General features: G+C 38.6%; 5 pseudogenes; 1 reads left to right on the top strand and 4 right to left on the bottom strand.

The window, feature by feature from the left end:
- Positions 1-2,109: 2,109 nt before the first annotated feature.
- On the bottom strand, positions 2,110-2,229 carry LOC146037024 (5S ribosomal RNA; annotated as a pseudogene).
- Positions 2,230-7,136: 4,907 nt separating this feature from the next.
- Positions 7,137-7,256, bottom strand: LOC146037018 (5S ribosomal RNA; annotated as a pseudogene).
- Positions 7,257-12,164: 4,908 nt separating this feature from the next.
- LOC146037007 (5S ribosomal RNA) lies at positions 12,165-12,284 on the bottom strand (annotated as a pseudogene).
- Positions 12,285-17,191: 4,907 nt separating this feature from the next.
- Positions 17,192-17,311, bottom strand: LOC146037005 (5S ribosomal RNA; annotated as a pseudogene).
- A 5,128-nt stretch (positions 17,312-22,439) lies between these two features.
- Positions 22,440-22,559, top strand: LOC146037004 (5S ribosomal RNA; annotated as a pseudogene).
- Positions 22,560-26,834: the final 4,275 nt, after the last annotated feature.

Genomic DNA, 26,834 nt, shown 5'->3' with positions numbered 1-26,834 from the left:
TCAAGACTTTTTCATTTATTTTGTAATCTTCCTTATCCTTGTATGGTTCAAGTGCGGCCTCTTTGTTTCTTATTTCCTCTTCTAACGTTATTAGAGCTTTTTTCTTCTCATCAACTATTAGTTTCATTAGGTTGATGGAACAATTGTGTAGGATCGCATCCCACTTACCAATGAAATCAGTGTCCATGTTGCCAAATGTTGGTTGTTTGGTCAATCTGAGGCCTCTCGGGATGCGTCCAACTGAGATGTATTGTTCGAGTCCCTTAATGTCCCACCATGCTTTCATTTCCTTGGCTAGTAAACGTTCAATTGTCCAGAATTTGTCATCTAGATCACATGTGTCTGAGGGTGCAGTTGTTACCTCATTTTCATTAAAAATCTTTTGACACCAATCTTGTCTTTTGTTGGTGCGTACGTTTGCTCCAAACATTCTTTTGGAGTGGAAATAGCACCAGGCAGCCTCTCAAAAGATACCTGGAAGAAATGTCTATGTATTTTGGATGAGCGGCGCCACTTGTGCTCCTCTAGGAAACAATAATATCACCAGCAATTTTCCCTTATATTATAGAGGGTGTCTGCCAATTCTTTAAGAATTAGTGTCGGTAGAACACTTAAAAGGTATAAAAAAAAGTGGATAAAGATAGCGGCGACTAATTGCTGAGCTGGGTATAGTAATAAAATAATTTATTTTAGATGACAATATAAGACAAAAAAGTACGTATAAAAAGGTGGACAATTTTTAAGATGTAAAGATAAAAAGTACAAAAATACAAAAATACAAGGGAAAAATGGAGGAGAATAAAAACACAATCTTCCTAAAATCAAATAAAAGATATAAAGGAGATTTGCTTAACTTTAAAAAAGGATGGAGATCAGAGGTTGCCCAACGCGTTTCGTCGATGTGACTTCATCAAGGGGTAACAGGCAACTGAGACCAGACCGGTATTTATACCTGTATGTCTGTCTCCTGGCTATATGACATCACTTCCTGTGATAAATTGGTATGCAGGGCTATAAGGCTATTTAAACAGTTATTTTCTTTATCAAAATGCTGTTAATATTATTAGCTATGTATAATCAGACAATCGCTATATTCAGAAAGAACAGAAAATGTACATAAACATTTATACAAGTCCCAAATGCGTATGAAACGATAATTAGCGGCACTTCCGCCACGTTTCCGGCATCAAGGCAGTCAAACTGCGCATGTCCAAGTTTGTGTAAGGCTTGTTTTGACCTTCTTTGCGCATTGCGCATGCGCCGACCGTCAGACGACCAGATAGAGTCTTAGGCATTCTCAGGATGTAGTGTCCGTTTCCCTGGGTGCCGGCGGCCATTTTCTAGTAGATCTTGGTAGCTTGTTTAGAAAGATTGATTTTATACGGTGGCCATCTTGGTGGAGGTAGCTTGTTAAATTCCGCGATATATAAAAGCAGATAAAAGGGGGACATCGTAAATATATAAAACATACTTTCATATCTGTGTATTCTGCGCTTATATGGTACACTTAATAGGGGATATTTCGAACGTTAATGTTCAGAATAAAGTGCTATAGTGCTTAAATTGATGATACAGTACATTGCGGCGGCCATCTTTGTTGAGGCACCTAATCAGAGATATAATTTACTACTAGGTAAAAAAAGGGGGGACCGTGGATACTTATAATAAAATCTACATTTCAGTAGTGTTGCACATATTAGTGCCTATGAAAACAAATAAAGAGTGAGGATGCTCCAATTTAGATGGATAATTTAGACACTCTGCATATTTTTATTCTGATGCAGTGAAATTATTCTAAGTATTTATGCATAAATAACAGGATTTTTCCAAATTCATTTAAAATTAAGAGGTGTATTTGGAACGAGAAAGGAAAGTGATGTTTAAGAAGCGTGAGGACTAAACAATATTATTTATTTTGTATGTGCATATATACATGTGTTTACTAACTGTGGTATATATAGAAATGGATGGTGCTTATATGTGAAGATAGGTTTATAAGAGTTGGTGATACTTAATAGGTGAGAATAATTAATGGTGTAGGTTTAAAAAAGAGATAATTGGTGATACATTAGGACAGCTGATTAACATCAAGGTCAGTCGTCATTTTTGTCACTACAGCACCTGGTTTTCCCAAGGGGTCTCCCTTCTTGGTACTAGCCAGGCCCAACACTGCTTAGCTTCCAAGATCGGACGAGATTGGGCGTCACATAGTGTGGTATGACTGTAGATAAATGCCATGACAGTTTTTTAGATGTTTAGAAACTTTATTTTATTAATAATTTAAAAAAAGGGTGTGTACAAAAGTTGTGATAGGAGAAGTGCCAGTAAGAAAAGGTACGTTTTGACCTTATAAGAATGGTGCTATTTCGTAGCTGTCATTGAAACCCTGTGGATGCATGGTATCCAACTCGAAGATCCAGTACATTTCTCTCTGTGATAATCTTGTCGCCAAATCTCCACCTCTGGGTCCCATTTTGACCAGTTCGATTGCCTTAAAGGTTAGTCCATCAGGATTGGCGTTGTGGTGACTTTCAAAATGTTTGTAAATGGCGTGGCTGTCTATCTTGTTCTTAATATTTCGGTTGTGTTCCTGGATCCTCAGTTTTAGCGGTCTCTTAGTTTTTCCAACATACTTCAGGTTACAAGGGCATTCCAGAAGATAAATTACTGAGCTTGTGTTGCAGTTGATGAAATCTTTTATGGTGTAGTCCTTTGTGTTATTGTGATTGGTGAACTTTTTTCTGTTTGGATGAACGAACTTGCATATGTTGCATTTCCCACATTTATATGAGCCTACACACTTGATTCCTATGTTTGTTTGTGGATTCTTTAGAAGGCTTGGTGCTAGGATATCCTTCAGGTTTTTAGATTTTCTGAATATGACTTGGGGGTTTGGTGGTAAGATGTCCTTCAGGGTGGGATCCATCAGGAGTACGTTCCAGTGTCTTTTAAGGCTCTGTTTAATCTTACATTCGTGTTGGTTATAGGTGGTGATGAAAGATACTGTTTCCTTTCTCTCTTCTTTTTTGTTATATTCCAGTAACTCATCTCTTTGGATGTTGTTAACTTTAGATAATGCATTATTTAAAACTTCGGTGGGATATTCTTTTTCTTCAAATCTTTGTTTGTACAATTCAAGTTGGGTGGCACATTCTTCTTCCTTGTTGCAATTCCTTTTAATACGGTTGAACTGGGAGAACGGAATGTTCTCCTTCCATTTCCGTAAGTGATTACTTTTGAAGTGAAGGTAGCTGTTTGTGTCAACTTGCTTGATAAAATTCTTTGTGTGCACTTTGGTACCCTCACCTACCAGTATCAGGTCCAGAAACTCGATCTGGGTTTTGTTAATGCTTGACGTGAATTTGAGGTTCATTTGATTGTTACTGATGTATTTTAAAAAATCGGAAAACATAGCTTCATCGCCTTCCCACACGATTAAAATGTCATCAATATACCTTCTGTAAAACTTGACATTGTCCTTAAAAGCATGGTCTGTGTGGATAAAACGCTTTTCCCAGTACCCCATAAAAAGATTGGCAAAACTTGGTGCAAAGATAGTGCCCATCGCTGTGCCGCATCTCTGTAGAAAAAACTGGTCTAAAAACTTAAAATAGTTGTGACTTAAAATAAACATCATGATGTCACATATAAAAGTTTTGTGTTGAGGGGTGATTGTGTCGTCCTCCTCCAGGAATTCCTTGCATGCTTTGATTCCGACTTCATGTTCTATGCATGTGTACAGCGACTGGACATCTATCGTGGCCCAATAAAAAGAATCCTTCCATGTGAAACTTCTAAAAAGATTTAAAACTGAGGTTGTGTCTTTTAAAAATGCGGGTAGGTTCATCACATATTTACGTAAAAAAATATCTACATACTCAGAGAGATTAGAGGTCAGGGAATCTATTCCTGCCACTATTGGACGTCCCGGTGGATCGACTAAAGATTTGTGGATCTTTGGCAGGAAATAGAATATAGGGGTGATGGGGTTGGACCTCATAAGGTATTGGTACTCTTCTTTGGTTATTATTTTGTCCCGTAGGCCTTGCAGTAGCAGTATTCTGAGTTCTTCAATGAAACCTTCTTTTGGGTCCTGTTTCAGAGTTATGTATGAAGTCTTGTCATTCAGTAACCTGTTTGCTTCGCGTACATAGGCCTCCCGATCCATAATGACCAAACCTCCCCCTTTGTCAGCTTGTTTTAGGATAATATCAGGGTTATCCTTGAGTTTCTTCAATGCTTCTCTCTCTGAGTTTGATAGATTCTTGTGTGCGATGGGTTCTATTTCTTTGTCACAAAGGTCCTTCTTGACTAAATCATAGAATATCCCAATGTTGTTCCCTTTCGATTCTAGGGGATAGTACTTAGATACCGGTTTTAATCCTGATTTTGATTGGTTCTCGTAGTTCTGGATGCTGGCATTTTCTTTCCTGGCGAAATGTCTTTTTAATGTCAATTTTCTCACAAATTTGTTCAAATCTATATAAGTTTCGAATTTGTTCATTCCTCCTGTTGGGGCAAAGGATAAGCCCCTATTTAGAAGTGTTGTTTCTGCCTCACTCAGTGTATGCTTGGAAAGGTTAAAAATTCCTTTAGGTTGTGATTTTACTGGATGATTCGTTTTTTGGGGTCTCTCCCTCCTGCCGCCCCTCTTTCCTCTTCTTCTACAAATCTTCTTTTGAGGGGGGATGCTATTTTTACATCCTCCTTGACGCTTTGTCTCGTGGTTTCCCGTATCCTGGTGGCTGTGTCTGTGGATAAAAAATCATCCCCAGTGGATTTTAATCTCTGTAGTGGTGTGTACCGGTTAAATGTTCGGAGTTGTGGTGTTTTCGGGGAGTTGTAAACTTTTATTTTGTTTCTGGTTACTTGATTGGATTGTCTTTGATAATTTCTTTGTTGGTACGGTGCATTGGAGAATCTGCTCCAATTTTTCACCTTGCCCTGTTCGTAGTCATGTTTATCTCTTAGGAATTTCTTTTCCTTTGTTTTAATCACTTCTTCCTCCATCCTGTCGATTTTTAAGTTCAAGACTTTTTCATTTATTTTGTAATCTTCCTTATCCTTGTATGGTTCAAGTGCGGCCTCTTTGTTTCTTATTTCCTCTTCTAACGTTATTAGAGCTTTTTTCTTCTCATCAACTATTAGTTTCATTAGGTTGATGGAACAATTGTGTAGGATCGCATCCCACTTACCAATGAAATCAGTGTCCATGTTGCCAAATGTTGGTTGTTTGGTCAATCTGAGGCCTCTCGGGATGCGTCCAACTGAGATGTATTGTTCGAGTCCCTTAATGTCCCACCATGCTTTCATTTCCTTGGCTAGTAAACGTTCAATTGTCCAGAATTTGTCATCTAGATCACATGTGTCTGAGGGTGCAGTTGTTACCTCATTTTCATTAAAAATCTTTTGACACCAATCTTGTCTTTTGTTGGTGCGTACGTTTGCTCCAAACATTCTTTTGGAGTGGAAATAGCACCAGGCAGCCTCTCAAAAGATACCTGGAAGAAATGTCTATGTATTTTGGATGAGCGGCGCCACTTGTGCTCCTCTAGGAAACAATAATATCACCAGCAATTTTCCCTTATATTATAGAGGGTGTCTGCCAATTCTTTAAGAATTAGTGTCGGTAGAACACTTAAAAGGTATAAAAAAAAGTGGATAAAGATAGCGGCGACTAATTGCTGAGCTGGGTATAGTAATAAAATAATTTATTTTAGATGACAATATAAGACAAAAAAGTACGTATAAAAAGGTGGACAATTTTTAAGATGTAAAGATAAAAAGTACAAAAATACAAAAATACAAGGGAAAAATGGAGGAGAATAAAAACACAATCTTCCTAAAATCAAATAAAAGATATAAAGGAGATTTGCTTAACTTTAAAAAAGGATGGAGATCAGAGGTTGCCCAACGCGTTTCGTCGATGTGACTTCATCAAGGGGTAACAGGCAACTGAGACCAGACCGGTATTTATACCTGTATGTCTGTCTCCTGGCTATATGACATCACTTCCTGTGATAAATTGGTATGCAGGGCTATAAGGCTATTTAAACAGTTATTTTCTTTATCAAAATGCTGTTAATATTATTAGCTATGTATAATCAGACAATCGCTATATTCAGAAAGAACAGAAAATGTACATAAACATTTATACAAGTCCCAAATGCGTATGAAACGATAATTAGCGGCACTTCCGCCACGTTTCCGGCATCAAGGCAGTCAAACTGCGCATGTCCAAGTTTGTGTAAGGCTTGTTTTGACCTTCTTTGCGCATTGCGCATGCGCCGACCGTCAGACGACCAGATAGAGTCTTAGGCATTCTCAGGATGTAGTGTCCGTTTCCCTGGGTGCCGGCGGCCATTTTCTAGTAGATCTTGGTAGCTTGTTTAGAAAGATTGATTTTATACGGTGGCCATCTTGGTGGAGGTAGCTTGTTAAATTCCGCGATATATAAAAGCAGATAAAAGGGGGACATCGTAAATATATAAAACATACTTTCATATCTGTGTATTCTGCGCTTATATGGTACACTTAATAGGGGATATTTCGAACGTTAATGTTCAGAATAAAGTGCTATAGTGCTTAAATTGATGATACAGTACATTGCGGCGGCCATCTTTGTTGAGGCACCTAATCAGAGATATAATTTACTACTAGGTAAAAAAAGGGGGGACCGTGGATACTTATAATAAAATCTACATTTCAGTAGTGTTGCACATATTAGTGCCTATGAAAACAAATAAAGAGTGAGGATGCTCCAATTTAGATGGATAATTTAGACACTCTGCATATTTTTATTCTGATGCAGTGAAATTATTCTAAGTATTTATGCATAAATAACAGGATTTTTCCAAATTCATTTAAAATTAAGAGGTGTATTTGGAACGAGAAAGGAAAGTGATGTTTAAGAAGCGTGAGGACTAAACAATATTATTTATTTTGTATGTGCATATATACATGTGTTTACTAACTGTGGTATATATAGAAATGGATGGTGCTTATATGTGAAGATAGGTTTATAAGAGTTGGTGATACTTAATAGGTGAGAATAATTAATGGTGTAGGTTTAAAAAAGAGATAATTGGTGATACATTAGGACAGCTGATTAACATCAAGGTCAGTCGTCATTTTTGTCACTACAGCACCTGGTTTTCCCAAGGGGTCTCCCTTCTTGGTACTAGCCAGGCCCAACACTGCTTAGCTTCCAAGATCGGACGAGATTGGGCGTCACATAGTGTGGTATGACTGTAGATAAATGCCATGACAGTTTTTTAGATGTTTAGAAACTTTATTTTATTAATAATTTAAAAAAAGGGTGTGTACAAAAGTTGTGATAGGAGAAGTGCCAGTAAGAAAAGGTACGTTTTGACCTTATAAGAATGGTGCTATTTCGTAGCTGTCATTGAAACCCTGTGGATGCATGGTATCCAACTCGAAGATCCAGTACATTTCTCTCTGTGATAATCTTGTCGCCAAATCTCCACCTCTGGGTCCCATTTTGACCAGTTCGATTGCCTTAAAGGTTAGTCCATCAGGATTGGCGTTGTGGTGACTTTCAAAATGTTTGTAAATGGCGTGGCTGTCTATCTTGTTCTTAATATTTCGGTTGTGTTCCTGGATCCTCAGTTTTAGCGGTCTCTTAGTTTTTCCAACATACTTCAGGTTACAAGGGCATTCCAGAAGATAAATTACTGAGCTTGTGTTGCAGTTGATGAAATCTTTTATGGTGTAGTCCTTTGTGTTATTGTGATTGGTGAACTTTTTTCTGTTTGGATGAACGAACTTGCATATGTTGCATTTCCCACATTTATATGAGCCTACACACTTGATTCCTATGTTTGTTTGTGGATTCTTTAGAAGGCTTGGTGCTAGGATATCCTTCAGGTTTTTAGATTTTCTGAATATGACTTGGGGGTTTGGTGGTAAGATGTCCTTCAGGGTGGGATCCATCAGGAGTACGTTCCAGTGTCTTTTAAGGCTCTGTTTAATCTTACATTCGTGTTGGTTATAGGTGGTGATGAAAGATACTGTTTCCTTTCTCTCTTCTTTTTTGTTATATTCCAGTAACTCATCTCTTTGGATGTTGTTAACTTTAGATAATGCATTATTTAAAACTTCGGTGGGATATTCTTTTTCTTCAAATCTTTGTTTGTACAATTCAAGTTGGGTGGCACATTCTTCTTCCTTGTTGCAATTCCTTTTAATACGGTTGAACTGGGAGAACGGAATGTTCTCCTTCCATTTCCGTAAGTGATTACTTTTAAAGTGAAGGTAGCTGTTTGTGTCAACTTGCTTGATAAAATTCTTTGTGTGCACTTTGGTACCCTCACCTACCAGTATCAGGTCCAGAAACTCGATCTGGGTTTTGTTAATGCTTGACGTGAATTTGAGGTTCATTTGATTGTTACTGATGTATTTTAAAAAATCGGAAAACATAGCTTCATCGCCTTCCCACACGATTAAAATGTCATCAATATACCTTCTGTAAAACTTGACATTGTCCTTAAAAGCATGGTCTGTGTGGATAAAACGCTTTTCCCAGTACCCCATAAAAAGATTGGCAAAACTTGGTGCAAAGATAGTGCCCATCGCTGTGCCGCATCTCTGTAGAAAAAACTGGTCTAAAAACTTAAAATAGTTGTGACTTAAAATAAACATCATGATGTCACATATAAAAGTTTTGTGTTGAGGGGTGATTGTGTCGTCCTCCTCCAGGAATTCCTTGCATGCTTTGATTCCGACTTCATGTTCTATGCATGTGTACAGCGACTGGACATCTATCGTGGCCCAATAAAAAGAATCCTTCCATGTGAAACTTCTAAAAAGATTTAAAACTGAGGTTGTGTCTTTTAAAAATGCGGGTAGGTTCATCACATATTTACGTAAAAAAATATCTACATACTCAGAGAGATTAGAGGTCAGGGAATCTATTCCTGCCACTATTGGACGTCCCGGTGGATCGACTAAAGATTTGTGGATCTTTGGCAGGAAATAGAATATAGGGGTGATGGGGTTGGACCTCATAAGGTATTGGTACTCTTCTTTGGTTATTATTTTGTCCCGTAGGCCTTGCAGTAGCAGTATTCTGAGTTCTTCAATGAAACCTTCTTTTGGGTCCTGTTTCAGAGTTATGTATGAAGTCTTGTCATTCAGTAACCTGTTTGCTTCGCGTACATAGGCCTCCCGATCCATAATGACCAAACCTCCCCCTTTGTCAGCTTGTTTTAGGATAATATCAGGGTTATCCTTGAGTTTCTTCAATGCTTCTCTCTCTGAGTTTGATAGATTCTTGTGTGCGATGGGTTCTATTTCTTTGTCACAAAGGTCCTTCTTGACTAAATCATAGAATATCCCAATGTTGTTCCCTTTCGATTCTAGGGGATAGTACTTAGATACCGGTTTTAATCCTGATTTTGATTGGTTCTCGTAGTTCTGGATGCTGGCATTTTCTTTCCTGGCGAAATGTCTTTTTAATGTCAATTTTCTCACAAATTTGTTCAAATCTATATAAGTTTCGAATTTGTTCATTCCTCCTGTTGGGGCAAAGGATAAGCCCCTATTTAGAAGTGTTGTTTCTGCCTCACTCAGTGTATGCTTGGAAAGGTTAAAAATTCCTTTAGGTTGTGATTTTACTGGATGATTCGTTTTTTGGGGTCTCTCCCTCCTGCCGCCCCTCTTTCCTCTTCTTCTACAAATCTTCTTTTGAGGGGGGATGCTATTTTTACATCCTCCTTGACGCTTTGTCTCGTGGTTTCCCGTATCCTGGTGGCTGTGTCTGTGGATAAAAAATCATCCCCAGTGGATTTTAATCTCTGTAGTGGTGTGTACCGGTTAAATGTTCGGAGTTGTGGTGTTTTCGGGGAGTTGTAAACTTTTATTTTGTTTCTGGTTACTTGATTGGATTGTCTTTGATAATTTCTTTGTTGGTACGGTGCATTGGAGAATCTGCTCCAATTTTTCACCTTGCCCTGTTCGTAGTCATGTTTATCTCTTAGGAATTTCTTTTCCTTTGTTTTAATCACTTCTTCCTCCATCCTGTCGATTTTTAAGTTCAAGACTTTTTCATTTATTTTGTAATCTTCCTTATCCTTGTATGGTTCAAGTGCGGCCTCTTTGTTTCTTATTTCCTCTTCTAACGTTATTAGAGCTTTTTTCTTCTCATCAACTATTAGTTTCATTAGGTTGATGGAACAATTGTGTAGGATCGCATCCCACTTACCAATGAAATCAGTGTCCATGTTGCCAAATGTTGGTTGTTTGGTCAATCTGAGGCCTCTCGGGATGCGTCCAACTGAGATGTATTGTTCGAGTCCCTTAATGTCCCACCATGCTTTCATTTCCTTGGCTAGTAAACGTTCAATTGTCCAGAATTTGTCATCTAGATCACATGTGTCTGAGGGTGCAGTTGTTACCTCATTTTCATTAAAAATCTTTTGACACCAATCTTGTCTTTTGTTGGTGCGTACGTTTGCTCCAAACATTCTTTTGGAGTGGAAATAGCACCAGGCAGCCTCTCAAAAGATACCTGGAAGAAATGTCTATGTATTTTGGATGAGCGGCGCCACTTGTGCTCCTCTAGGAAACAATAATATCACCAGCAATTTTCCCTTATATTATAGAGGGTGTCTGCCAATTCTTTAAGAATTAGTGTCGGTAGAACACTTAAAAGGTATAAAAAAAAAGTGGATAAAGATAGCGGCGACTAATTGCTGAGCTGGGTATAGTAATAAAATAATTTATTTTAGATGACAATATAAGACAAAAAAGTACGTATAAAAAGGTGGACAATTTTTAAGATGTAAAGATAAAAAGTACAAAAATACAAAAATACAAGGGAAAAATGGAGGAGAATAAAAACACAATCTTCCTAAAATCAAATAAAAGATATAAAGGAGATTTGCTTAACTTTAAAAAAGGATGGAGATCAGAGGTTGACCAACGCGTTTCGTCGATGTGACTTCATCAAGGGGTAACAGGCAACTGAGACCAGACCGGTATTTATACCTGTATGTCTGTCTCCTGGCTATATGACATCACTTCCTGTGATAAATTGGTATGCAGGGCTATAAGGCTATTTAAACAGTTATTTTCTTTATCAAAATGCTGTTAATATTATTAGCTATGTATAATCAGACAATCGCTATATTCAGAAAGAACAGAAAATGTACATAAACATTTATACAAGTCCCAAATGCGTATGAAACGATAATTAGCGGCACTTCCGCCACGTTTCCGGCATCAAGGCAGTCAAACTGCGCATGTCCAAGTTTGTGTAAGGCTTGTTTTGACCTTCTTTGCGCATTGCGCATGCGCCGACCGTCAGACGACCAGATAGAGTCTTAGGCATTCTCAGGATGTAGTGTCCGTTTCCCTGGGTGCCGGCGGCCATTTTCTAGTAGATCTTGGTAGCTTGTTTAGAAAGATTGATTTTATACGGTGGCCATCTTGGTGGAGGTAGCTTGTTAAATTCCGCGATATATAAAAGCAGATAAAAGGGGGACATCGTAAATATATAAAACATACTTTCATATCTGTGTATTCTGCGCTTATATGGTACACTTAATAGGGGATATTTCGAACGTTAATGTTCAGAATAAAGTGCTATAGTGCTTAAATTGATGATACAGTACATTGCGGCGGCCATCTTTGTTGAGGCACCTAATCAGAGATATAATTTACTACTAGGTAAAAAAAGGGGGGACCGTGGATACTTATAATAAAATCTACATTTCAGTAGTGTTGCACATATTAGTGCCTATGAAAACAAATAAAGAGTGAGGATGCTCCAATTTAGATGGATAATTTAGACACTCTGCATATTTTTATTCTGATGCAGTGAAATTATTCTAAGTATTTATGCATAAATAACAGGATTTTTCCAAATTCATTTAAAATTAAGAGGTGTATTTGGAACGAGAAAGGAAAGTGATGTTTAAGAAGCGTGAGGACTAAACAATATTATTTATTTTGTATGTGCATATATACATGTGTTTACTAACTGTGGTATATATAGAAATGGATGGTGCTTATATGTGAAGATAGGTTTATAAGAGTTGGTGATACTTAATAGGTGAGAATAATTAATGGTGTAGGTTTAAAAAAGAGATAATTGGTGATACATTAGGACAGCTGATTAACATCAAGGTCAGTCGTCATTTTTGTCACTACAGCACCTGGTTTTCCCAAGGGGTCTCCCTTCTTGGTACTAGCCAGGCCCAACACTGCTTAGCTTCCAAGATCGGACGAGATTGGGCGTCACATAGTGTGGTATGACTGTAGATAAATGCCATGACAGTTTTTTAGATGTTTAGAAACTTTATTTTATTAATAATTTAAAAAAAGGGTGTGTACAAAAGTTGTGATAGGAGAAGTGCCAGTAAGAAAAGGTACGTTTTGACCTTATAAGAATGGTGCTATTTCGTAGCTGTCATTGAAACCCTGTGGATGCATGGTATCCAACTCGAAGATCCAGTACATTTCTCTCTGTGATAATCTTGTCGCCAAATCTCCACCTCTGGGTCCCATTTTGACCAGTTCGATTGCCTTAAAGGTTAGTCCATCAGGATTGGCGTTGTGGTGACTTTCAAAATGTTTGTAAATGGCGTGGCTGTCTATCTTGTTCTTAATATTTCGGTTGTGTTCCTGGATCCTCAGTTTTAGCGGTCTCTTAGTTTTTCCAACATACTTCAGGTTACAAGGGCATTCCAGAAGATAAATTACTGAGCTTGTGTTGCAGTTGATGAAATCTTTTATGGTGTAGTCCTTTGTGTTATTGTGATTGGTGAACTTTTTTCTGTTTGGATGAACGAACTTGCATATGTTGCATTTCCCACATTTATATGAGCCTACACACTTGATTCCTATGTTTGTTTGTGGATTCTTTAGAAGGCTTGGTGCTAGGATATCCTTCAGGTTTTTAGATTTTCTGAATATGACTTGGGGGTTTGGTGGTAAGATGTCCTTCAGGGTGGGATCCATCAGGAGTACGTTCCAGTGTCTTTTAAGGCTCTGTTTAATCTTACATTCGTGTTGGTTATAGGTGGTGATGAAAGATACTGTTTCCTTTCTCTCTTCTTTTTTGTTATATTCCAGTAACTCATCTCTTTGGATGTTGTTAACTTTAGATAATGCATTATTTAAAACTTCGGTGGGATATTCTTTTTCTTCAAATCTTTGTTTGTACAATTCAAGTTGGGTGGCACATTCTTCTTCCTTGTTGCAATTCCTTTTAATACGGTTGAACTGGGAGAACGGAATGTTCTCCTTCCATTTCCGTAAGTGATTACTTTTGAAGTGAAGGTAGCTGTTTGTGTCAACTTGCTTGATAAAATTCTTTGTGTGCACTTTGGTACCCTCACCTACCAGTATCAGGTCCAGAAACTCGATCTGGGTTTTGTTAATGCTTGACGTGAATTTGAGGTTCATTTGATTGTTACTGATGTATTTTAAAAAATCGGAAAACATAGCTTCATCGCCTTCCCACACGATTAAAATGTCATCAATATACCTTCTGTAAAACTTGACATTGTCCTTAAAAGCATGGTCTGTGTGGATAAAACGCTTTTCCCAGTACCCCATAAAAAGATTGGCAAAACTTGGTGCAAAGATAGTGCCCATCGCTGTGCCGCATCTCTGTAGAAAAAACTGGTCTAAAAACTTAAAATAGTTGTGACTTAAAATAAACATCATGATGTCACATATAAAAGTTTTGTGTTGAGGGGTGATTGTGTCGTCCTCCTCCAGGAATTCCTTGCATGCTTTGATTCCGACTTCATGTTCTATGCATGTGTACAGCGACTGGACATCTATCGTGGCCCAATAAAAAGAATCCTTCCATGTGAAACTTCTAAAAAGATTTAAAACTGAGGTTGTGTCTTTTAAAAATGCGGGTAGGTTCATCACATATTTACGTAAAAAAATATCTACATACTCAGAGAGATTAGAGGTCAGGGAATCTATTCCTGCCACTATTGGACGTCCCGGTGGATCGACTAAAGATTTGTGGATCTTTGGCAGGAAATAGAATATAGGGGTGATGGGGTTGGACCTCATAAGGTATTGGTACTCTTCTTTGGTTATTATTTTGTCCCGTAGGCCTTGCAGTAGCAGTATTCTGAGTTCTTCAATGAAACCTTCTTTTGGGTCCTGTTTCAGAGTTATGTATGAAGTCTTGTCATTCAGTAACCTGTTTGCTTCGCGTACATAGGCCTCCCGATCCATAATGACCAAACCTCCCCCTTTGTCAGCTTGTTTTAGGATAATATCAGGGTTATCCTTGAGTTTCTTCAATGCTTCTCTCTCTGAGTTTGATAGATTCTTGTGTGCGATGGGTTCTATTTCTTTGTCACAAAGGTCCTTCTTGACTAAATCATAGAATATCCCAATGTTGTTCCCTTTCGATTCTAGGGGATAGTACTTAGATACCGGTTTTAATCCTGATTTTGATTGGTTCTCGTAGTTCTGGATGCTGGCATTTTCTTTCCTGGCGAAATGTCTTTTTAATGTCAATTTTCTCACAAATTTGTTCAAATCTATATAAGTTTCGAATTTGTTCATTCCTCCTGTTGGGGCAAAGGATAAGCCCCTATTTAGAAGTGTTGTTTCTGCCTCACTCAGTGTATGCTTGGAAAGGTTAAAAATTCCTTTAGGTTGTGATTTTACTGGATGATTCGTTTTTTGGGGTCTCTCCCTCCTGCCGCCCCTCTTTCCTCTTCTTCTACAAATCTTCTTTTGAGGGGGGATGCTATTTTTACATCCTCCTTGACGCTTTGTCTCGTGGTTTCCCGTATCCTGGTGGCTGTGTCTGTGGATAAAAAATCATCCCCAGTGGATTTTAATCTCTGTAGTGGTGTGTACCGGTTAAATGTTCGGAGTTGTGGTGTTTTCGGGGAGTTGTAAACTTTTATTTTGTTTCTGGTTACTTGATTGGATTGTCTTTGATAATTTCTTTGTTGGTACGGTGCATTGGAGAATCTGCTCCAATTTTTCACCTTGCCCTGTTCGTAGTCATGTTTATCTCTTAGGAATTTCTTTTCCTTTGTTTTAATCACTTCTTCCTCCATCCTGTCGATTTTTAAGTTCAAGACTTTTTCATTTATTTTGTAATCTTCCTTATCCTTGTATGGTTCAAGTGCGGCCTCTTTGTTTCTTATTTCCTCTTCTAACGTTATTAGAGCTTTTTTCTTCTCATCAACTATTAGTTTCATTAGGTTGATGGAACAATTGTGTAGGATCGCATCCCACTTACCAATGAAATCAGTGTCCATGTTGCCAAATGTTGGTTGTTTGGTCAATCTGAGGCCTCTCGGGATGCGTCCAACTGAGATGTATTGTTCGAGTCCCTTAATGTCCCACCATGCTTTCATTTCCTTGGCTAGTAAACGTTCAATTGTCCAGAATTTGTCATCTAGATCACATGTGTCTGAGGGTGCAGTTGTTACCTCATTTTCGTTAAAAATCTTTTGACACCAATCTTGTCTTTTGTTGGTGCGTACGTTTGCTCCAAACATTCTTTTGGAGTGGAAATAGCACCAGGCAGCCTCTCAAAAGATACCTGGAAGAAATGTCTATGTATTTTGGATGAGCGGCGCCACTTGTGCTCCTCTAGGAAACAATAATATCACCAGCAATTTTCCCTTATATTATAGAGGGTGTCTGCCAATTCTTTAAGAATTAGTGTCGGTAGAACACTTAAAAGGTATAAAAAAAAGTGGATAAAGATAGCGGCGACTAATTGCTGAGCTGGGTATAGTAATAAAATAATTTATTTTAGATGACAATATAAGACAAAAAAGTACGTATAAAAAGGTGGACAATTTTTAAGATGTAAAGATAAAAAGTACAAAAATACAAAAATACAAGGGAAAAATGGAGGAGAATAAAAACACAATCTTCCTAAAATCAAATAAAAGATATAAAGGAGATTTGCTTAACTTTAAAAAAGGATGGAGATCAGAGGTTGCCCAACGCGTTTCGTCGATGTGACTTCATCAAGGGGTAACAGGCAACTGAGACCAGACCGGTATTTATACCTGTATGTCTGTCTCCTGGCTATATGACATCACTTCCTGTGATAAATTGGTATGCAGGGCTATAAGGCTATTTAAACAGTTATTTTCTTTATCAAAATGCTGTTAATATTATTAGCTATGTATAATCAGACAATCGCTATATTCAGAAAGAACAGAAAATGTACATAAACATTTATACAAGTCCCAAATGCGTATGAAACGATAATTAGCGGCACTTCCGCCACGTTTCCGGCATCAAGGCAGTCAAACTGCGCATGTCCAAGTTTGTGTAAGGCTTGTTTTGACCTTCTTTGCGCATTGCGCATGCGCCGACCGTCAGACGACCAGATAGAGTCTTAGGCATTCTCAGGATGTAGTGTCCGTTTCCCTGGGTGCCGGCGGCCATTTTCTAGTAGATCTTGGTAGCTTGTTTAGAAAGATTGATTTTATACGGTGGCCATCTTGGTGGAGGTAGCTTGTTAAATTCCGCGATATATAAAAGCAGATAAAAGGGGGACATCGTAAATATATAAAACATACTTTCATATCTGTGTATTCTGCGCTTATATGGTACACTTAATAGGGGATATTTCGAACGTTAATGTTCAGAATAAAGTGCTATAGTGCTTAAATTGATGATACAGTACATTGCGGCGGCCATCTTTGTTGAGGCACCTAATCAGAGATATAATTTACTACTAGGTAAAAAAAGGGGGGACCGTGGATACTTATAATAAAATCTACATTTCAGTAGTGTTGCACATATTAGTGCCTATGAAAACAAATAAAGAGTGAGGATGCTCCAATTTAGATGGATAATTTAGACACTCTGCATATTTTTATTCTGATGCAGTGAAATTATTCTAAGTATTTATGCATAAATAACAGGATTTTTCCAAATTCATTTAAAATTAAGAGGTGTATTTGGAACGAGAAAGGAAAGTGATGTTTAAGAAGCGTGAGGACTAAACAATATTATTTATTTTGTATGTGCATATATACATGTGTTTACTAACTGTGGTATATATAGAAATGGATGGTGCTTATATGTGAAGATAGGTTTATAAGAGTTGGTGATACTTAATAGGTGAGAATAATTAATGGTGTAGGTTTAAAAAAGAGATAATTGGTGATACATTAGGACAGCTGATTAACATCAAGGTCAGTCGTCATTTTTGTCACTACAGCACCTGGTTTTCCCAAGGGGTCTCCCTTCTTGGTACTAGCCAGGCCCAACACTGCTTAGCTTCCAAGATCGGACGAGATTGGGCGTCACATAGTGTGGTATGACTGTAGATAAATGCCATGACAGTTTTTTAGATGTTTAGAAACTTTATTTTATTAATAATTTAAAAAAAGGGTGTGTACAAAAGTTGTGATAGGAGAAGTGCCAGTAAGAAAAGGTACGTTTTGACCTTATAAGAATGGTGCTATTTCGTAGCTGTCATTGAAACCCTGTGGATGCATGGTATCCAACTCGAAGATCCAGTACATTTCTCTCTGTGATAATCTTGTCGCCAAATCTCCACCTCTGGGTCCCATTTTGACCAGTTCGATTGCCTTAAAGGTTAGTCCATCAGGATTGGCGTTGTGGTGACTTTCAAAATGTTTGTAAATGGCGTGGCTGTCTATCTTGTTCTTAATATTTCGGTTGTGTTCCTGGATCCTCAGTTTTAGCGGTCTCTTAGTTTTTCCAACATACTTCAGGTTACAAGGGCATTCCAGAAGATAAATTACTGAGCTTGTGTTGCAGTTGATGAAATCTTTTATGGTGTAGTCCTTTGTGTTATTGTGATTGGTGAACTTTTTTCTGTTTGGATGAACGAACTTGCATATGTTGCATTTCCCACATTTATATGAGCCTACACACTTGATTCCTATGTTTGTTTGTGGATTCTTTAGAAGGCTTGGTGCTAGGATATCCTTCAGGTTTTTAGATTTTCTGAATATGACTTGGGGGTTTGGTGGTAAGATGTCCTTCAGGGTGGGATCCATCAGGAGTACGTTCCAGTGTCTTTTAAGGCTCTGTTTAATCTTACATTCGTGTTGGTTATAGGTGGTGATGAAAGATACTGTTTCCTTTCTCTCTTCTTTTTTGTTATATTCCAGTAACTCATCTCTTTGGATGTTGTTAACTTTAGATAATGCATTATTTAAAACTTCGGTGGGATATTCTTTTTCTTCAAATCTTTGTTTGTACAATTCAAGTTGGGTGGCACATTCTTCTTCCTTGTTGCAATTCCTTTTAATACGGTTGAACTGGGAGAACGGAATGTTCTCCTTCCATTTCCGTAAGTGATTACTTTTAAAGTGAAGGTAGCTGTTTGTGTCAACTTGCTTGATAAAATTCTTTGTGTGCACTTTGGTACCCTCACCTACCAGTATCAGGTCCAGAAACTCGATCTGGGTTTTGTTAATGCTTGACGTGAATTTGAGGTTCATTTGATTGTTACTGATGTATTTTAAAAAATCGGAAAACATAGCTTCATCGCCTTCCCACACGATTAAAATGTCATCAATATACCTTCTGTAAAACTTGACATTGTCCTTAAAAGCATGGTCTGTGTGGATAAAACGCTTTTCCCAGTACCCCATAAAAAGATTGGCAAAACTTGGTGCAAAGATAGTGCCCATCGCTGTGCCGCATCTCTGTAGAAAAAACTGGTCTAAAAACTTAAAATAGTTGTGACTTAAAATAAACATCATGATGTCACATATAAAAGTTTTGTGTTGAGGGGTGATTGTGTCGTCCTCCTCCAGGAATTCCTTGCATGCTTTGATTCCGACTTCATGTTCTATGCATGTGTACAGCGACTGGACATCTATCGTGGCCCAATAAAAAGAATCCTTCCATGTGAAACTTCTAAAAAGATTTAAAACTGAGGTTGTGTCTTTTAAAAATGCGGGTAGGTTCATCACATATTTACGTAAAAAAATATCTACATACTCAGAGAGATTAGAGGTCAGGGAATCTATTCCTGCCACTATTGGACGTCCCGGTGGATCGACTAAAGATTTGTGGATCTTTGGCAGGAAATAGAATATAGGGGTGATGGGGTTGGACCTCATAAGGTATTGGTACTCTTCTTTGGTTATTATTTTGTCCCGTAGGCCTTGCAGTAGCAGTATTCTGAGTTCTTCAATGAAACCTTCTTTTGGGTCCTGTTTCAGAGTTATGTATGAAGTCTTGTCATTCAGTAACCTGTTTGCTTCGCGTACATAGGCCTCCCGATCCATAATGACCAAACCTCCCCCTTTGTCAGCTTGTTTTAGGATAATATCAGGGTTATCCTTGAGTTTCTTCAATGCTTCTCTCTCTGAGTTTGATAGATTCTTGTGTGCGATGGGTTCTATTTCTTTGTCACAAAGGTCCTTCTTGACTAAATCATAGAATATCCCAATGTTGTTCCCTTTCGATTCTAGGGGATAGTACTTAGATACCGGTTTTAATCCTGATTTTGATTGGTTCTCGTAGTTCTGGATGCTGGCATTTTCTTTCCTGGCGAAATGTCTTTTTAATGTCAATTTTCTCACAAATTTGTTCAAATCTATATAAGTTTCGAATTTGTTCATTCCTCCTGTTGGGGCAAAGGATAAGCCCCTATTTAGAAGTGTTGTTTCTGCCTCACTCAGTGTATGCTTGGAAAGGTTAAAAATTCCTTTAGGTTGTGATTTTACTGGATGATTCGTTTTTTGGGGTCTCTCCCTCCTGCCGCCCCTCTTTCCTCTTCTTCTACAAATCTTCTTTTGAGGGGGGATGCTATTTTTACATCCTCCTTGACGCTTTGTCTCGTGGTTTCCCGTATCCTGGTGGCTGTGTCTGTGGATAAAAAATCATCCCCAGTGGATTTTAATCTCTGTAGTGGTGTGTACCGGTTAAATGTTCGGAGTTGTGGTGTTTTCGGGGAGTTGTAAACTTTTATTTTGTTTCTGGTTACTTGATTGGATTGTCTTTGATAATTTCTTTGTTGGTACGGTGCATTGGAGAATCTGCTCCAATTTTTCACCTTGCCCTGTTCGTAGTCATGTTTATCTCTTAGGAATTTCTTTTCCTTTGTTTTAATCACTTCTTCCTCCATCCTGTCGATTTTTAAGTTCAAGACTTTTTCATTTATTTTGTAATCTTCCTTATCCTTGTATGGTTCAAGTGCGGCCTCTTTGTTTCTTATTTCCTCTTCTAACGTTATTAGAGCTTTTTTCTTCTCATCAACTATTAGTTTCATTAGGTTGATGGAACAATTGTGTAGGATCGCATCCCACTTACCAATGAAATCAGTGTCCATGTTGCCAAATGTTGGTTGTTTGGTCAATCTGAGGCCTCTCGGGATGCGTCCAACTGAGATGTATTGTTCGAGTCCCTTAATGTCCCACCATGCTTTCATTTCCTTGGCTAGTAAACGTTCAATTGTCCAGAATTTGTCATCTAGATCACATGTGTCTGAGGGTGCAGTTGTTACCTCATTTTCATTAAAAATCTTTTGACACCAATCTTGTCTTTTGTTGGTGCGTACGTTTGCTCCAAACATTCTTTTGGAGTGGAAATAGCACCAGGCAGCCTCTCAAAAGATACCTGGAAGAAATGTCTATGTATTTTGGATGAGCGGCGCCACTTGTGCTCCTCTAGGAAACAATAATATCACCAGCAATTTTCCCTTATATTATAGAGGGTGTCTGCCAATTCTTTAAGAATTAGTGTCGGTAGAACACTTAAAAGGTATAAAAAAAAAGTGGATAAAGATAGCGGCGACTAATTGCTGAGCTGGGTATAGTAATAAAATAATTTATTTTAGATGACAATATAAGACAAAAAAGTACGTATAAAAAGGTGGACAATTTTTAAGATGTAAAGATAAAAAGTACAAAAATACAAAAATACAAGGGAAAAATGGAGGAGAATAAAAACACAATCTTCCTAAAATCAAATAAAAGATATAAAGGAGATTTGCTTAACTTTAAAAAAGGATGGAGATCAGAGGTTGACCAACGCGTTTCGTCGATGTGACTTCATCAAGGGGTAACAGGCAACTGAGACCAGACCGGTATTTATACCTGTATGTCTGTCTCCTGGCTATATGACATCACTTCCTGTGATAAATTGGTATGCAGGGCTATAAGGCTATTTAAACAGTTATTTTCTTTATCAAAATGCTGTTAATATTATTAGCTATGTATAATCAGACAATGTCAAGTTTTACAGAAGGTATATTGATGACATTTTAATCGTGTGGGAAGGCGATGAAGCTATGTTTTCCGATTTTTTAAAATACATCAGTAACAATCAAATGAACCTCAAATTCACGTCAAGCATTAACAAAACCCAGATCGAGTTTCTGGACCTGATACTGGTAGGTGAGGGTACCAAAGTGCACACAAAGAATTTTATCAAGCAAGTTGACACAAACAGCTACCTTCACTTTAAAAGTAATCACTTACGGAAATGGAAGGAGAACATTCCGTTCTCCCAGTTCAACCGTATTAAAAGGAATTGCAACAAGGAAGAAGAATGTGCCACCCAACTTGAATTGTACAAACAAAGATTTGAAGAAAAAGAATATCCCACCGAAGTTTTAAATAATGCATTATCTAAAGTTAACAACATCCAAAGAGATGAGTTACTGGAATATAACAAAAAAGAAGAGAGAAAGGAAACAGTATCTTTCATCACCACCTATAACCAACACGAATGTAAGATTAAACAGAGCCTTAAAAGACACTGGAACGTACTCCTGATGGATCCCACCCTGAAGGACATCTTACCACCAAACCCCCAAGTCATATTCAGAAAATCTAAAAACCTGAAGGATATCCTAGCACCAAGCCTTCTAAAGAATCCACAAACAAACATAGGAATCAAGTGTGTAGGCTCATATAAATGTGGGAAATGCAACATATGCAAGTTCGTTCATCCAAACAGAAAAAAGTTCACCAATCACAATAACACAAAGGACTACACCATAAAAGATTTCATCAACTGCAACACAAGCTCAGTAATTTATCTTCTGGAATGCCCTTGTAACCTGAAGTATGTTGGAAAAACTAAGAGACCGCTAAAACTGAGGATCCAGGAACACAACCGAAATATTAAGAACAAGATAGACAGCCACGCCATTTACAAACATTTTGAAAGTCACCACAACGCCAATCCTGATGGACTAACCTTTAAGGCAATCGAACTGGTCAAAATGGGACCCAGAGGTGGAGATTTGGCGACAAGATTATCACAGAGAGAAATGTACTGGATCTTCGAGTTGGATACCATGCATCCACAGGGTTTCAATGACAGCTACGAAATAGCACCATTCTTATAAGGTCAAAACGTACCTTTTCTTACTGGCACTTCTCCTATCACAACTTTTGTACACACCCTTTTTTTAAATTATTAATAAAATAAAGTTTCTAAACATCTAAAAAACTGTCATGGCATTTATCTACAGTCATACCACACTATGTGACGCCCAATCTCGTCCGATCTTGGAAGCTAAGCAGTGTTGGGCCTGGCTAGTACCAAGAAGGGAGACCCCTTGGGAAAACCAGGTGCTGTAGTGACAAAAATGACGACTGACCTTGATGTTAATCAGCTGTCCTAATGTATCACCAATTATCTCTTTTTTAAACCTACACCATTAATTATTCTCACCTATTAAGTATCACCAACTCTTATAAACCTATCTTCACATATAAGCACCATCCATTTCTATATATACCACAGTTAGTAAACACATGTATATATGCACATACAAAATAAATAATATTGTTTAGTCCTCACGCTTCTTAAACATCACTTTCCTTTCTCGTTCCAAATACACCTCTTAATTTTAAATGAATTTGGAAAAATCCTGTTATTTATGCATAAATACTTAGAATAATTTCACTGCATCAGAATAAAAATATGCAGAGTGTCTAAATTATCCATCTAAATTGGAGCATCCTCACTCTTTATTTGTTTTCATAGGCACTAATATGTGCAACACTACTGAAATGTAGATTTTATTATAAGTATCCACGGTCCCCCCTTTTTTTACCTAGTAGTAAATTATATCTCTGATTAGGTGCCTCAACAAAGATGGCCGCCGCAATGTACTGTATCATCAATTTAAGCACTATAGCACTTTATTCTGAACATTAACGTTCGAAATATCCCCTATTAAGTGTACCATATAAGCGCAGAATACACAGATATGAAAGTATGTTTTATATATTTACGATGTCCCCCTTTTATCTGCTTTTATATATCGCGGAATTTAACAAGCTACCTCCACCAAGATGGCCACCGTATAAAATCAATCTTTCTAAACAAGCTACCAAGATCTACTAGAAAATGGCCGCCGGCACCCAGGGAAACGGACACTACATCCTGAGAATGCCTAAGACTCTATCTGGTCGTCTGACGGTCGGCGCATGCGCAATGCGCAAAGAAGGTCAAAACAAGCCTTACACAAACTTGGACATGCGCAGTTTGACTGCCTTGATGCCGGAAACGTGGCGGAAGTGCCGCTAATTATCGTTTCATACGCATTTGGGACTTGTATAAATGTTTATGTACATTTTCTGTTCTTTCTGAATATAGCGATTGTCTGATTATACATAGCTAATAATATTAACAGCATTTTGATAAAGAAAATAACTGTTTAAATAGCCTTATAGCCCTGCATACCAATTTATCACAGGAAGTGATGTCATATAGCCAGGAGACAGACATACAGGTATAAATACCGGTCTGGTCTCAGTTGCCTGTTACCCCTTGATGAAGTCACATCGACGAAACGCGTTGGGCAACCTCTGATCTCCATCCTTTTTTAAAGTTAAGCAAATCTCCTTTATATCTTTTATTTGATTTTAGGAAGATTGTGTTTTTATTCTCCTCCATTTTTCCCTTGTATTTTTGTATTTTTGTACTTTTTATCTTTACATCTTAAAAATTGTCCACCTTTTTATACGTACTTTTTTGTCTTATATTGTCATCTAAAATAAATTATTTTATTACTATACCCAGCTCAGCAATTAGTCGCCGCTATCTTTATCCACTTTTTTTTATATATATATATATATATATACAGGTCGGGTATCCCGTATCCGGGCATCCCGTATCCGAATTATTCCAAAAACCGTGGTTTTTTGGAATAATTCAATTTTTTTTTTGTTTCCCCCCCCCCCTAACCCTCTTTTAATACTTACCAAGTCCTCCGGCGTCCACGGCAGGCCTTCAGCATCCTCTCCGGCGTCTCCAGCGGTCCCAGGAGTGCTTTGCGCGAGTGCGCGCGCGCGCCGGTGACGTCACCGGCGCGCCTGGGAACTTGCGCAAAGCACTCCTGGTACCGCTGGAGACGCCGGAGACGGTGCTGGTGGCCTGCTGTGGACGCCGGAGGACTCCATGGACACCGAGGGACCATCGGGGACCCACCAGGGGCAGGTAAGTATGACTAAAAAAAAAATTATTCCAAAAACCGGAATATTCCCTTATCCGGAATGTTCGTGGTCCCGAGCATTTCGGATAAGGGAGACTCAACCTGTATATATATACATACACAGTATATATATTCTGTGTGTTCCCACTGGTACCAAGCACTCACTCATGGCTATATTAGGTGTGTCCCATAATGTGTCATGGGCATAGTGGATTGTGTAATATTCTGTAATGAGCAGTACAGTGTGTTCCATAATGTGTAATGGGCATAATGGATTGTGTCATAGTGTGTAATGGGCAGCACGGTGTGTTCCATAGTGTGTAATGGGCATTACGGTGTGTTCAATAATGTGTAATGGGCATTACGGTGTGTTCCTTAATGTGTAATAGGCATAGCGGTGTGTTCCATAATGTGTAATGGGCATTACAGTGTGTTCTATAGTGTGTAATGGGCATAATGGATTGTGTAATATTCTGTAATGGGCAGTACGGTGTGTTCCATAATGTGTAATGGGTAACGCCTCCTTTTCTGAGGCCACGCCCATTTTCAGCACGCAGCTTTGCCGCGCAAGGGTCCCGCCTCCTGCAGGTGGGCCTGTGTGCTCAAAAATGCCAGGGCCGATTTCTGGTCCCAGTCCGGCCCTGCACTCCTGTATATAGGCTGCTGGTACTATGGATAAGAGGCTTTGGAGGTTGTCCTGGTTTCTGTTGGTACCAGCCTAAGTAGCTGTATACACCAGCACTGGCTGTACATGTGATGGTGGCTACTCCTCCTAGTGACACAGATATATAACCTGGAGTCTGAGTCATCACAGTCTGCCCACAGGACCCTGAGGATTAGAGGAGACACAGTCATTACTGATACATGTCTGTATATAGTCATATACATTCTGCTCTGATTACTTATGTTACATGTATAGATTCCCCTACACAGCACCATGTAATGCCCCAATCTCTCACCCTGAATATAAATGAGTATCACAGCCAGCAGGTAACTGTGAGACACCATCTTGCTGTATCTGGGCTGTCAGACAGAAGCTATAAGTCGTCTCCTGTACAATGAGATATATATAGAGAGTGACAGGTGAGATGTGACAGGAAATCCCCCAGAGACTGTGTATGGAAATAAGATGGAAATAAACCACTCATGCCCACGTCAGTTGTCACCACATATATTACTACCACCATATATAACCACACTGCATAATAAACAGAACTTAGCATTAAGTAAATGTGATGCAGGCAACTGCAGCATTTACATTTTGTCATCATTTCTGGATAACAGTTATACCAAGAGAACATGGTGGCAGGGATGGAGGATGCAGTGCCGGGTATAGGGCCTTTGTACAGAGGTAACACAATGCTGATGGTCATGTAGCTGTGCTCATAGGCGAATCTAGGGGGTGGTCCGGGTTGCGCCCTGGGAACCAGAGATACTGCCAGGCAAAGCTGGAATGTTTTCCCTATAGGATAACATGGGACCCACTATTTCCGACCCCCAGTTCAACGGCTGCCAGTTCCCCCTTCGGCATCACTGAAGCTCGAGGTTGATCTCAGTCGAACCCAAATCGCTGGGCCTTCAATCTGATACCAGGCTGGATCCATATGGGTTAATTGGTTCCAGGGATATTGAGGTTAAACAGTTATTTTTCATTTCTTAAATATAATTTCATGACTCTTTATGTTCTTTGAGGGCAGATTTCTCTGGAACCAAACCGCCCAGATTCACGGGACCAAAATCATTCGAAGTCAACTCAAAAGTTCTTCAATATGATACTGGTCTCATGTAAATAGGTCAGTTGGTTCCGAAGATATAGCTGGTTGATTAAAGAGGGGTAGGGGGGAGAAAATAGAAGACCCAGAGGGTAGATATGTAATAGCTCAGATATCGATATACACACACCTATATACTTTATGCAATATATATGCCCCTACTACTTATAAAAAAACCTTTTTTAATGATGAGAGATTTAACTCCTCTCATGGATACGAGGATGTTGATCTGCGGAGACTTCAATTTAGTTTCAGATGCTTATTTAGATAGATCGAATCATAATACACGTTGCTTTTCCTTGCCTAAATTTGGGGTTCCCCAACTAACCTCAGCCTTAAGACTCATTGACATATGGAGAGTACTGAACCCTACTTCTAGGGAGTACACATGTCAATCAGTTGCCCTCCGAACATTTTCTAGGATTGACTATGTAATGGGGTTGGAGACCTTGCTTCCGAGAGTCACAGCCACAGAGATTGAGCCAATTACAATCTCTGACCATTCCCTTGTTTGGTTTAAACTACTGGTAAGCGACGAACCCTCCGACAGAACTGGTTGGCGCTTCCCAAATCATCTCCTAGTGTCATCTACTTTTAGAGACAAGATGAAGGATGATTGGAGAGATTATTGTGCTAACAACCAG

This window comes from Crinia signifera, chromosome 1, assembly GCF_055691185.1.
Source record: "Crinia signifera chromosome 1, ASM5569118v1, whole genome shotgun sequence".
In the NCBI taxonomy this organism is placed as follows: Eukaryota; Metazoa; Chordata; class Amphibia; order Anura; family Myobatrachidae; genus Crinia; species Crinia signifera.
Note: the sequence above shows the minus strand (reverse complement) of the source record. Positions and strands in the feature narration are given on the sequence as shown.